The sequence below is a fragment of the Balaenoptera borealis genome (genome assembly GCF_965194805.1).
Source record: "Balaenoptera borealis genome assembly, chromosome: 13".
NCBI classification, from domain to species: Eukaryota; Metazoa; Chordata; class Mammalia; order Artiodactyla; family Balaenopteridae; genus Balaenoptera; species Balaenoptera borealis.
In genome coordinates, this window is record NC_138870.1 from 76,035,485 (window position 1) to 76,048,960 (window position 13,476).

Here is a 13,476-nt window from a genome sequence, read left to right on the forward strand (position 1 = left end):
TCTTATTCTCTAATTAGAAAGCTCCCTTCCCAACTATCATTATCTTAATCATCTGGATTTGAGATCTTAAATCATCTTTGATTCTGTCCACCCCAGCTTTCAGTGAACTGAGTTCAATTAACTCTTCCTTTGAAAAGCCTCTTCTACAGATCCCCTTTTCTTCCTGATCTTTGAGTCCCCCTACACAAATTATAATCACTACCCCTAGAGTTTCTCTCTCATTCTATTATCTCCTACAACGAATCCCTTCTACATTTTGCTGCTACAGTTAGTCTTTTAAACAGTTATCATGCCACTATATCTAAACCTATAGAATGAAAACACAGTCTTATTGTTCATATCTGTTTGGCATTCAAGCCTAAGCTCTATTTTACCTATTCAGCCTCTCTCCCTCCCCAAAATATTCCATATTTAATAAATGCTTAATGATGAGGAACTAGAAGAGATTACTTGCAAGTACAATTAATATCCAGCTATGAAACTGTTATGGGGATGTTTGCAAATCATGGTATGTGGTTCAATATCCATCAAAATTGCCTAGAGGACTTGTTAAAATACAGATTGCTGGGCCCCACTTCCAGAGTTTCAGTAGGATAAGGGTGGGCTCCAGAATTTGCTTTCCTAACAAATTCTCAGGTGATACTGATGTTATTAGTTCAGAGAGTACAATGTGAGAAGCACTGGACAGGAGAACGGGCTAAAAACTAAATGGTTGAGGATGGCTAGTGGAGGGAAAGTTTGCTTGCCTTGGCTTAAATTTACAAGGATGTGATAGCTATGAACTCTGTAAGACATTTTCTTGCCTGCTTCCTCCCACTTCACAAATCCTTCTGCTTGCCCAATTATTACTAATTTTACTCATCTCCTAGGCAAAGTGGGTTCCTACTCACACATCAATTATTATAATAACCCAACTTCAAAAACTGAAGAGGGTGGTTATTTGATACTCTCTGAGTTTTCATACCCCAAATTTCTTGGTATCTGAACATCACACCAACCCTAAAATAAATTATTATTATTTACTGAAGAGATAAAATAATTAAAGTTCATTAGTTTATGTGTTGGAGGCATGTATGTCATCATTTCTCTCGTTTCCACAAAGAGGAATTTTCCTCAACAATTTCTGACCTCCTACCCAACCCATTACCACTGAGGTGAAATGAGCTGCTTGACAGATTTTCGGAGAACAACTAGACATACATAGCTTCCTCACCTCCCTGTGTTCTTTGTGAGCCTGATGTCTGCAGGACTCATCCATTCTGGTCTGAGTTATTAGGGGCAGACCCCCAGGTAAAAAAGCCTATTGTTCAAAGTGTCCGGGGGCTGGGGGGGGGTAATAAATAACTGTTTAGTTCTGGATTCAATATTAGAACTTCATTGTTGTCACACAAAAACTTTCATTTCAGCTTTTGTCAGTAATAAAACTTTTTATTCCTATGTGCCAATATTTGTCTTTTCTCTTCACAGAATTCAAGCAGGAGAGAAGCGTGTTATTTATTGGGTGCCCTTAAATTTCTCAACAATAAGGATACATAACATAGCTAGGATCTGAAATCTCTGTTTGCAACTCAAAAGCCATGCTTCTTCTACTATACTGTCTCTACTTTAAGTCTTCATGTTTATTAGGTTGAAATGGAAATTTCTGTAGGTTAAAAAACAAACAACACCAAATGTACCAATTTATACAATAAAAACAGAATTTAATAGACATTATAGTGGATATTTGTTATCTGCCACATCAGCTCATCCTTCTCCCCCATTTCTCAGCAATGGCCTCACTTTCTGTTTGGGGATCTGCCCTTCCCCAACTCTCAGTGTGGTCCATCCCCATATCCAGACATTCCCCTGACCATAAGGATGATGGGTTCAGTAACGTGCATGTGACTCAACAAAGACCAATACATAGGTGACAACAAGGCACCTGCTGTGACTCTGGAACAGAGACTTGTTTCTTCTTACTGAACTTAAATCTGAGATGTGGAAAGCCTCTGAGAAAGGATCTAAAAGGGAGGGAGGGAGGACATATGTCTGTCAGTGCTAGATCATTTGAGCCCCTTGGTCAGTCAATGCCTAAAGCCTGTCCTATCCATAATCTTTTCATTAATTTTTCAATAAATTCCTTTTGGGGATTGTCTATGACTTTGCAACCCATAAGGCTTTGATAAGTACATGATTACCAACCATGTTCAGTCCCCCCACTGTTTAAAGAAAGAGAGGTCCAGGGAAAACCACCAAATGCAAACGAGCCGCTTTCCAAAAGTAGACTACTTGAATTACTGATTACCTACAAATGATAAATTGGGCTGTCGTCTATTTCTAGATCATCTATAGCCTCTCCCCCTATTTTCCTCTCTGCCAACTCTTCACTCTTTTACTCACCTAACTAGTGAATTGACAAAAATGCCAAAGACAACAAAAAAGTTTTGCTTCTCATTTGTTAGCTACAACATGACAATCAAGAGACATGCTATTTGGGATTGAGGTACAACACAGTAGAACATCTACTTTGCTTCTCATCGTTCACTAAAAGATTCTGACCTTCCATTTGAAAAGTTAAAGAAGAAATGTTAAGTGGAAGCTCAGGCTCCACAAGAGGGGGATGTTAAGGAAAACACATACCTAATCTACATAGGCCTATATATTTTATCCCAGAATCCCGAGATGACGTCTCTGACCCAACCACTATTGATAATCTTTGAGGGAATACATAAAAAGACAGAGGTGGTTTAAGACTAGAGTGGGCAAAAATAGTTACAGTCTTCAAAAAGAAGAATAAGATGGATTCCAACTGACACATAAGCTTTACTGTGAATGGGCAGGCCCCCAAAAGAAAACAAAAGGATGACTATGAGGTCTTAGTACTGAATGAAGCTCATAAAGAGACAGTTTTGTTAATATTACAATTCAATCCCTTCTTTCACAAGGTCACTTGCCTTATAGATTGTGGAATGGTTGTATAGATATTATTTAGACTCAACAATGATAACAACAACAAAAATATCACACATTAGAAAAACTACAAGAAATATAGTGGAAGAGTTAAGTAAATTTGGGGATGAAATATGGAGTTGGATGAAATATGGAGCTCTAGAAGTGATTATTAGGGACTTCCCTGGTGGCACAGTAGTTAAGAATCCACCTACCAATGCAGGGGACACGGGTTCGAGCCTTGGTCCAGGAAGATCTCACATGCCACGGAGCAACTAAGCCCGTGTGCCACAACTACTGAGCCTGCGCTCTACAGCCCACAAGCCACAACTACTGAGCTCGTGTGCCTCAACTACTGAAGCCTGCGCGCCTAGAGCCCATGCTCTGCAACAAGAGAAGCCACCGCAATGAGAAGCCCGCGCACTGCAATGAAGAGTAGCCCCCACTCACCACAACTAGAGAAAGCCCACGCACAGCAACGAAGACCCAACACAGCCAAAAATAAACAAATAAATTTTAAAAATAAAAATGATTATTAATATTATACAGTAACACAAGATTGCTGCAGGCAAGAAAGTATATGCTACTATAACTAAGTGTATTAGAATAAAAGGAACAACCTGAAAGGTGTTTTTAAATGCATTACTGGCCTCCTAATTCCTGACTGCTCGAAACTTTTTAGTGCTGTGAAAATATAGAAGTTATGTTTCTCCAATCTGTAGATGACTTGAAGCTAGGTAAGTCAGCAAATATGTTAGATGACAGAATCGGAATCGGAGACAGGTGGGAATGGGAAACTAACTTTAATTGGTACAAAAGTATGGTCTCCTACATTTAATTCCAAAAACATAACTGTACAAACATGACATACAAGAAATAAAACAGTATATATTCAAAGACAAAGGTTCAGTTTACTCAAAGCTCTGTATGCATTAGCTTGATGTTAATTAATGTAAGTGCCTTCCCCTCCCACTCCCAAGCTGTCTTTAGGCAGCAATGACAGGAGTGTAACAACTAACAAAGGGAGTTAATAGACCGATTCTACTTTGCCTTGGACAAACACATCTAAAATGTTACAGGATCATCTGTAAAACACAGACATAATAACAAATAACACACCTCCCTAAATGTGTGAATATATGTAAAACAGTGTGAAATTAGCCTGACACACAGTAAATCGTAAATACATGTTAGCTATTTTTACTATATTTCTAAACCTAGAGGAAAAGAGAATCCTGATGACAGTCTAATATAAGTGAAGCTCTGCTATACAGATAAAGCACCGATGACTGAATACATCAAAAAGACTGATGAACAAAAGAGAGGCACCAACTTTTACTTGTATTATAGACAACAGGCCTACCAGATTTCACATTGGTCAGGTCTCAATTACCATAAGAAACATAGTGTAAAAAATAATAAAGAGAATGTTGAAGATGTCAGAAAATCAGTCCACTGAAGTAGTGGAAGAAATTCAGTCTAGGGGATGCATATTTCATGATAGCTATTTTCAAACATTTGAAATTTTTTAAAAAATTTCATTGAAGTATTGTTGATTTATAGTGTTGTGTTAATTTCTGCTGTAGAGCAAAATGATTCAGTTATACATATATTCTTTTTCATATACATTTCCATTATGGTTTATCACAGCATATTGAATATAGTTCCCTGTCCTATACAGTAGGACCTTGTTGTTTTACCCGTACTATATATAATAGTTTGCATCTGCTAATCCCAAACTTCCCATCCTTCCCTCCCCCACCCCCCTCCCCCTTGGCAACCACAAGCCTGTTCGCTATGTCTGTGAGTCTGTCTGTTTCATAGATATGTTCATTTGCATTGTATTTTAGATTCCACATATAAGTGATAGCATAAAACATTTGAAATTTTAGTGTAGAATAGTGACTAGATATATTCTGTGGAGTAGTGGAGGGCACAACTAGAATGAAATGAAAGAAAGTTACAGAGAGGTAGATTTTTGGCTGAGGCAGAACTTAGTAACAAGTTATCCCAAACTGGGATGGATCTATAACAATTAATTTTACGTCAACTTGACTAGATCAAAAGATGCTCAGATATTTGGCTAAACATTACTTCTGGGTGTGCCTACAGGGGTGTTTCTGGATGAGATTAGCATTTGAATGGGTAGACTAAGTAAAGCAGATTGCCCTTCACAATGTGGGTGGGCATCATCGAATCCAGTGAGGGCCCAAATAAAACAAAGTGAAGAAATGGTAAGTCGTAACCACCCCTCCCTGCCTGACTGTCCAGTCTTCCCCTGCCCTCAGACTGGGAATTACCCACTGACTTCCCTGGTTCTCAGGACTTCAGACTGATCTAAAACACCAGCTTTCCTGGGTCTTTAGTTTGTAGATGGCAGACAGTGGGACTTCTCAGTCTCTGTAACTGCCTGAGCAAATTCCTCAAAATAAATCACTATATGGATAGATTTCTTATTGGTTCTTTTTCTCTGGAGAACCCTGACCAATAAAGGGTCCCTCGGTCAGTTAGACTCCCTACGCTTGGGGTTGACAGAGCTATACTAAAAGAATGTATGGAAGAGAGTTCAATACTTGAAGACAGCCCATGCCCTTTTGGTGATGACTCTAGTCTTTAAAAAATCCATTCCTGGGCTTCCTTGGTGGCGCAGTGGTTGAGAATCTGCCTGCCAATGCAGGGGACACAGGTTCGAGCCCTGGCCTGGGAGGATCCCACATGCCGCGGAGCAACTGTGCCCATGAGCCACAACTAGTGAGCCTGCGCGTCTGGAGCCTGTGCTCCGCAACAAGAGAGGCCGCGATAGTAAGAGGTCCGCGCACCGCGATGAAGAGTGGCCCCCGCTTGCTGCAACTAGAGAAGGCCCTCCCACAGAAACGAAGACCCAACACAGCCATAAATAAATAAATAAGTAAATAAAATTAAAAAAAAAAAATCCATTCCTGATTCAAAAGGTAACACCATAAGTCCTGATGCAATAAGTATGCTTTATATATGTAAACAACTTCCTGTCCAGCACTCCATTCCCCACTGATCTTAAACTGTTCAGCTTTTAAAAATCAAGATTCCTTTTAGGCAAGATTACTTCAAAGAGAACATACCCCAGACAAGAAAACTTATTCTTGTTTTTTTAATATAGTGTATGAAACATACCATCTAATTTGAAGATCTGCTAATTGTGTTCATAAGCTTAGGAAAGACGTTTGATTAATTTCAACCCTGAATTTACACAAACTGGTTATAAATCAAAAGTAATTTACTTGTTAGAAACCAATCCTTTCATTTAAACTTTCATTAATCTCTTAAAGTGTCCTTTGAGTCAACTAAAGATTCCTAAGTAATCTTGATTTTTTTCAAATCACTCCCAATTTGGGATGAAATTTCAAAACTAACAGAAAAAGTTATAGTCCTAAACCTTACTCTTTAATATTCCAATGTTTATAGATTTGGTAACTGCTTCAGTACATTAAGTTACCTCTGATTTCATATATTCTTTCCCAAGAAAATTCAAACAGTTCTCTTAAGGTAAAATAAAATATCTTCAAATTTTCATTCATATACTGAAATAATTTAAGTGTTAAGTCAAATTTCTATTTACTAGGTCTATTACATGTCTCAGTAAATGTTTAAAAATAAAAAAACAGTATTTACAAAGGTTCTTAGTCCATGACTGGTTCTATAGGAACACAAATTATGGATCTGGGGTTTGGGGGGGAAAATCCTCTAAAGACAGCTTATTTTCATTCACTTAGAAAAATAGTAAAAGTTTCTAAATCAAAGTAAAATACCAACAATATACAAATTTTAAAAAGCCAGCATTCTGCTAAAAAATGATTACAAAGGAAAATATCATAGACTTTAACAGCTGAAAGGGATGTTGAAGATCAAATTCAATTGTTCATTTTATACCCGTTGAAACCAAACACTCATCATCATCTACTTCCAAAAAGAATAAAAGAAAGCAAGCATTAAATGCTCACAAAAATCATTAAAAAGAAGAGTAAAAGATCAAAATTTAAATCATGGGATAAATCGTAACAACATACAGGTTTTAAGGAGGCTACTATGGGGAAATAACTGTCATTGTACTTCAAAATGGGTACTGACACCCTAACTATTAGACACACCATTTGATTGACAAAAGGGTAAAAGTTTTTGACTGCAGCCTTTCAAAAAAGAACACTCACAAAATCTCCATTTTCTTAGCTTTTTTTTTTAAACATAAAAATTAATTCAAATTCCTCTGTAGACAAGTAGTTGTGAGAAGAGGGATAACATCTTTATAGCTGTTTCTCACTGTAGCTGCTATTGGCATGTTATTGACAGTGAGCACTAGCTCATAAATTAAGAAATCCAGCCTCACCCAGCCCCACCAGATACTAGCAGTAACTCTCAGTCAGTGAACAACCTGAAACTCGCCACCTTAAATGTTCCCTGAGGGAATCTGGACTGTTATAACTATGCCTAAATTTAGGTCTGTTATACTGAACATTTATTTAAAGACAAAAACCATGCCTTATTTATCTCTGATCTTCATATCTTAAGCAAGAGGTACTATGCTCTTTCAACTTCCTTATAGTCACCTTCTGCAGAAAAAAAAATCTTATACCTAACTCATACCCTAAAATTTAGTCTTTAAAAAATTAAAGCAATTTTAATAAGAAATGACAAAAATGTACTGTAAATTACTGAATATATAAGTACTAGCATGTAATATTTGACTGTAACGGAGGAAAGAGCAGATGGTCTAATATCATACATATCAAAGAGTGGACACCTCAAGATTGTGAGTGGTGGGAAGTTTCTTTTACCAAATTTTGTTATATTCAAATTATTCCATTAAAACACTCTGAAGAACCAAGGGATTACTTAATTTTAATGTTACTCTGAACGTGCATTAATCGAGTTTTATGGGCTTAAAGAAAACATACACGCTTGCGTAAAAGAGCGTATAAAGCTTGTTTAGAAAAGTAATTTACATCAGGTGAGTAAAGAATGATACATTTACATAAGATTAAATTCACCAAACAGGATTTGTTTCATAGAACGGATAAGCAGAAAATAAGCACAGACTACAACACCTGATTTATTAGTCTCAAAAAAATTCATGAATACCATGGCTGTGTCTGTGTTGACAAAAATTAGTCCCACTCCCCTCAGTAAGTTACTTACCCACTAGACTCTTTCAGAGACAGAGACTAAATATAATACTTTCAAGGGCAAGTTACAGATGCTGCCAGTGATAAATTCAGAATGACCACTTTAGCAAATCTCTCAGGGTGGGAAGCAAGTAGATTAGAATAGTGGAGGCACTAACTTGTTCTTCTATTACAGCTTTTTGTTTTTTTAACATCTTTATTGGAGTATAATTGCTTTACAGTGTTGTGTTAGTTGCTGCTGTATAACAAAGTGAATCAGCTATACATATACATATATCCCCATATCTCCTCCCTCTTGCGTCTCCCTCCCACCCCTCTAGGTGGTCACAAAGCACTGAGCTGATCTCCCTGTGCTATGCGGCTGCTTCCCACTAGCTATCTATTTTACATTTGGTAGTGTATATATGTCAATGCCCCTCTCTCACTTTGTCCCAGCTTACCCTTCCCACTCCCCATGTCCTCAAGTCCATTCTCTACGTCTGTGTCTTTATTCCTGTCCTGCCCCTAAGTTCTTCAGAACAATTTTTTTTTTTAGATTCCATATGTATGTGTTAGCATACAGTATTTGTTTTTCTCTTTCTGACTTACTTCACTCTGCCCGAGACTCTAGGTCCATCCACCTCACTACAAATAACTCAATTTCGTTAACACACAGCTGCAATGATCTGTTTACCTCTCTGTCTTCCCCAATGAACTGTGAACTCAAGGCAGGATTTGTGCCATTTATTTTTAACCCCAGCACTGTCAGGAATATAGTAGGTGCTCAATGTTTATTGAATGGAAATATTCCTGTTTGAACCTTAGCTAAAAATCAATTTGAAAAACAGGTTTTACATTAGTAATCAATGGCAATTCAAACAGCAGAGCAATACAAAACTCCTAATGCTATGTTTAAAATAATATGCTAGGTGTTTAGTTTGTTAAGAGAAAGTCATAGCCTTCAAGGAGTTTTCAAACCACTTTGGTATGCAAATATACAAACTTTCCTTTAAATTCTTTCAGACAATGTAAGTTAAAGGTAATTCAGATTTCCAAATAAATTATATAATGACTGCAACATGGCAGTGGTTCTTAACTGGGTCCTAGACTCTCAAGGCTATGCAAAGCAACAATGCTGAGTTTCAATACTTCATAAAGCCTAGAAGAAATGATATATTTATTTGAGAAATAATTTGTTAGGATTACTCATGTTAAATTACAATTATGCCAAATCAATATGGTAATAAAGTTAGCAATTAGATCTAAAGAATTAAGAGATAAAAATCTTACCTGTAAAGGCAGATTGGTAAGAAAATCCTCCAACCCTCATCTAGCTATCATCCTCTCTTAAATTTGCCATTTCTATTTTATCTCCAACTCACAGATCACCTCATTTCAAACCAGCTGCTTCTGTGCTGCACCAAAAACTACTCTTCAAGGTGACCACTGACCTCTCTTTTTCCTAAATCTAACAGACACATTTAGTCCCTCTTATCTGACCTACTGGCAACCTTTGTTACTGTTAATCACTACCTCACTCTTGAAATGTACTGTTGCCTTAATTTCTCTGATGTTGACTCTTGTTCCCACCACAGTGCCACCTCTGGTTGCTTTTTCTCATTTTTCACTGCTTCTTCTTCGTCTTGAAATTGTCAAGGGAGTCAGTGGAGAGGGATTGGGTGGCACTGTAATCCTGACCATAACTGTTTCCATCTGTTTTTAGGTAGCGAGCATGAGATCAGTTTATTTGCGTGTGCATTTACAAGGTTCATTTTTTTTTTGTTTCTCTCCTATCTCATAATTTCACTATTCAATTAAAATGATGAAACCACACTATAGCAGTCTGGCTTAGTAAAAGTGTGAAAAAACCACCCAGTTTTCTTATCCTAGCCCCCAGTACAGCTCCTTTTCCCCCATAGTCTTTAGTTTATAAAGAAATATGTCAGCCCAAAGCAGAACAGTTTCTGTAAACTGGTGATTCATCCCCCTCCCTGGGGCTGTAAGACAATTACTCTTTTGATAACTGTCATTTCCAGCACAGATTATTTGTTTATGCCAGAGTACTTAATTAAGCAGAAGATATGATAAAATTTTAATGTGAATGATCCCAAACACAGATTACTTGAAGTTCACTATAGACAATTTTGCTTTATGGTCAAATCAGTTGGACTCATCTTGTTCCCAACATTGATGATGCCTGTGTCTCTGGTAAGGTTGTCCTAACCAGGAATGAGTGGTTCTCAAACCTCAGCCTGCATGAGAATGACCTGAAGGGCTCTTTAATACACAGACTGCTGGTGGTCTCTGATCCCCAGCAATTCAGTAGGTGCAGGGCAGGACGCAAGAATTTACATTTCGAAAAACTTCTCAGGCGATGGTGATACTGATGCTGCTGGTCTGGAGAACCACTATTATAGATAATAAGTATGCCCTGAAATCTGACTAAGGAACAAACTGTTGGATTATCACCTTAATCCAAAATTTCCCAACAACAATATAAGCAAATTACTCATGGTTCTTTGTTATGCTATTCTTAATTTGCATGAATAACTGAAAGCACACCATATTCTAAAAATACAGTTACTTTGTTTTTATTTTTAATACCAAGTATATTGATGTATTATACAAATACTGCAAATAATTTCCTTTATTTAAAGAAACGTGAAGACACATTGCTTTATCTTGAACGTATGTAAAATGATTTTAAACACCTAAAAATATTAAATTTTAACAAATTTAACAGAGAACTACAATTCAGATATCTACCTTCTCCTGCTCTCTCGCAGAAATAAACTATCCTTTGTTTTCTCCTATCCTATTGTTCTATTTAGGCGTTTTAAGAACTTTCATCCTAACAATAATTGTTTCCACGCGAAAGAAAGGCCTTTGAAAAGCTCAGAAGTAATTTTATATAATCCAGTGCTGCTTACCAACAAATATAAGAACATATTCTATCTACAGTTAAATATGAGAACGAAATGTTCTCTCATTTTCTAGTCTCACTGGTTTTGAGAATTTCAGCTATAGTCAAGAAAGATTTCTAAATTAAAACAGTGTTTTTTTTCCTTCTGTTCAGGAGCTAGAAGGCAATATGAACACTTGAATGTCACACCAGCTGCTCTATCAGCCTACTCAGTTCTTAAGAGCTTCTATCCTGTCAGTTCACAAGAACCTACACTTAAATGCTTAAGGAAACAGGATGCTCATTATGTCACTGAACGAGCTCACAAAAATAAAGTTGGCAATATTTAGGGAAGCATAACTCTTATCTATAAATTTAACATGAGCTTTCTGTCTTCTTAATTAAAAACTCTAGATTTCAAGGATTATTTATTCCAATATTTAAACCAACTGAACACAGAGCTAAGGGCAGAAGACCCTTTTCCATTCCTTTATCTCCTTTTTCTTTATACCGTTTGATTAGTCGATGGTCTTTTGCAATTTCCAGCCATGGTTACTAAAGAACAGCCCAGTAAATCAATACTCACTTTTGCAACACATTCAGAAAATCTGGTTGAAAAACAAGGTAAGCTATATTTTAAGAGGATGTTAGGCAAGAACCTGATTTACAGTTAACTCACCAAAGGGCAAAGAATATGGACATCAGGGGATGTGTTGAGCTGTAACCACTCCATCACATCATGTTGATGATCCTTCAAACTCCCTGGTTTCACACAGTTCCTGACCTTCATTCCAAGACTTTGATTTGTACTCTGTGACTGCTATTCAAGGGTAGAGCTACACATTAGAAGTCATCATCACTTGGAATTGTTCTATTTTCAAGACTTCCTCTCTGGTGCAACTTCTATTTCTCTTCACCTATAAGGAATCTTTTTTTTTTTTTTTTTTTTTAGGAATCTTGTATATATATCCTGACCTCCAGGCTCAAAGGCAGTCAAGACCTTTTCTGATCATACTTACCTCCCTAAGAAAGCTAACTTCCCAATGGTCAGAGATTCCAGTTTTGCTCTTCTGTCGTCCCTTGCTCTTTTATTCTCATACTACACTCATCTGGTTAATTAGCTACCCCTGAAGAGACATACCATCTGGCTGAGCAATGCCATTTAAAATTTTAAATTCCATTAGAAACTTGTTTTTCTCAGTAACATATGATCCACTGACACATCTCTAACTTCCTAGCATGTTCCTTTTTCTATTTGGAGTCTCCTAAATTACTCCAACTCTTGCCTCTCCAGGCTACTCAAGTCTACTCCAAGACCATACTTCCTTATTTCCTTGACAGCCACTGCAAGCCATGGCCACTACTTTGTACTGGTTCCTTCAACTTCAATATTCAGATACATTCGACCCCATAAAAGACCGTTCTCTCCTCCTCCCACCCAAAACAGTCGTCTCCTGGATTTTGTTAGGCAAACAAAATATGCTTTTTTCCCTTCCTTTTACCACCTCTTGTAAGGTCTATCCTCAATGCTTCTTCCTGATCACCTGCTCTCACCCTGACCCTGGGCAAACTAGATCCATCCTCCCACTCCCGGGTTGGCTGCTTGTGGTGATTAATAACCTCAGGCTTCTTCTCAGTCCTCAGCCTCCTATATATTTTTGTGTCATTTGACAGTATTCTTCCCTCCTATCCATTATATTTCTTACTTAGTTCTCCCAGGTCTCTAAGCAATACTCCTCAGCCCATGTATTTCCTGGCTTTTTACATCTTTACCATACCCTAAATGAGGTTATCACCCAGGGATCTATCCACAGGCCTCTCAGAGCAGCTGATATCACATCATGACCTATATCTAAGGACTTGATCAAGCTCCAGGCCAATGTTTTCAATTGTTAACAGACATGAACATTTGAGTATCTTGCAGCAAATCTAACTCAATCACCAATATTATTACACTTATCCCCCCATATCTGTTGTTTTCTCTGAAGTTCCTATCAGTTCCAAACATATCTGAGTAAGCCCTACATCCAAGTCTCTTTCTTCAAGGAGTCTGCGGTCTAAATGAGGAAGAAAGACAAGTATACAAGCAAACACAATTAAGTGTTGTAGAGAGCATCAGGAAAGGCTGGGTGAGCACACAAAGCGACGAGTGTTAATGGGGATGTGGTTTTGAGAAAGGCTTCACTGTCTAGGACACACCTGGATTGAGGCAGGGCTGGGGAGAGGTGATGAAAGGGCTGAAAACAGACATGTGAGTGATAGTTTGACATACCTGAGCACAGGAAAATAAGGAGGCAGCACAGGAAAGAGATGATACCATGATAAAAACACTATCTACTTATATGCTTGGAAGGTTTCTTAAAAGTTTATCTTCTCTTCTTAAATACAACTTAAGCTTTCTGAGGGAGTAGCCACAACTTGTGTTCCTTTCATAGCTCTTACAGAGGCTAATAAATTGCTTAACTGTTCACTAGAATAAAAATGGGTAAGAGTCCATCTAAATTGTAGAAG

General features: G+C 37.5%; 1 protein-coding gene across 12 annotated transcripts in view; it reads right to left on the bottom strand.

Annotated features, from left to right (window-relative positions):
* Nucleotides 1-13,476, bottom strand: part of ATP2B1 (ATPase plasma membrane Ca2+ transporting 1) — a 129,746-nt gene that overhangs the window by 75,233 nt on the left and 41,037 nt on the right. Inside the window, exon 1 of one of the 12 annotated variants that reach the window (XM_082351791.1) lies at nt 11,645-12,902. The exons of the other annotated variants lie outside the window; for them this stretch is intronic. The gene's annotated coding sequence lies outside the window, so the exon portion shown is untranslated. Of the gene's footprint in view, nt 1-11,644; nt 12,903-13,476 lie in introns of those variants that run through there. 12 annotated transcript variants of the gene reach the window in all.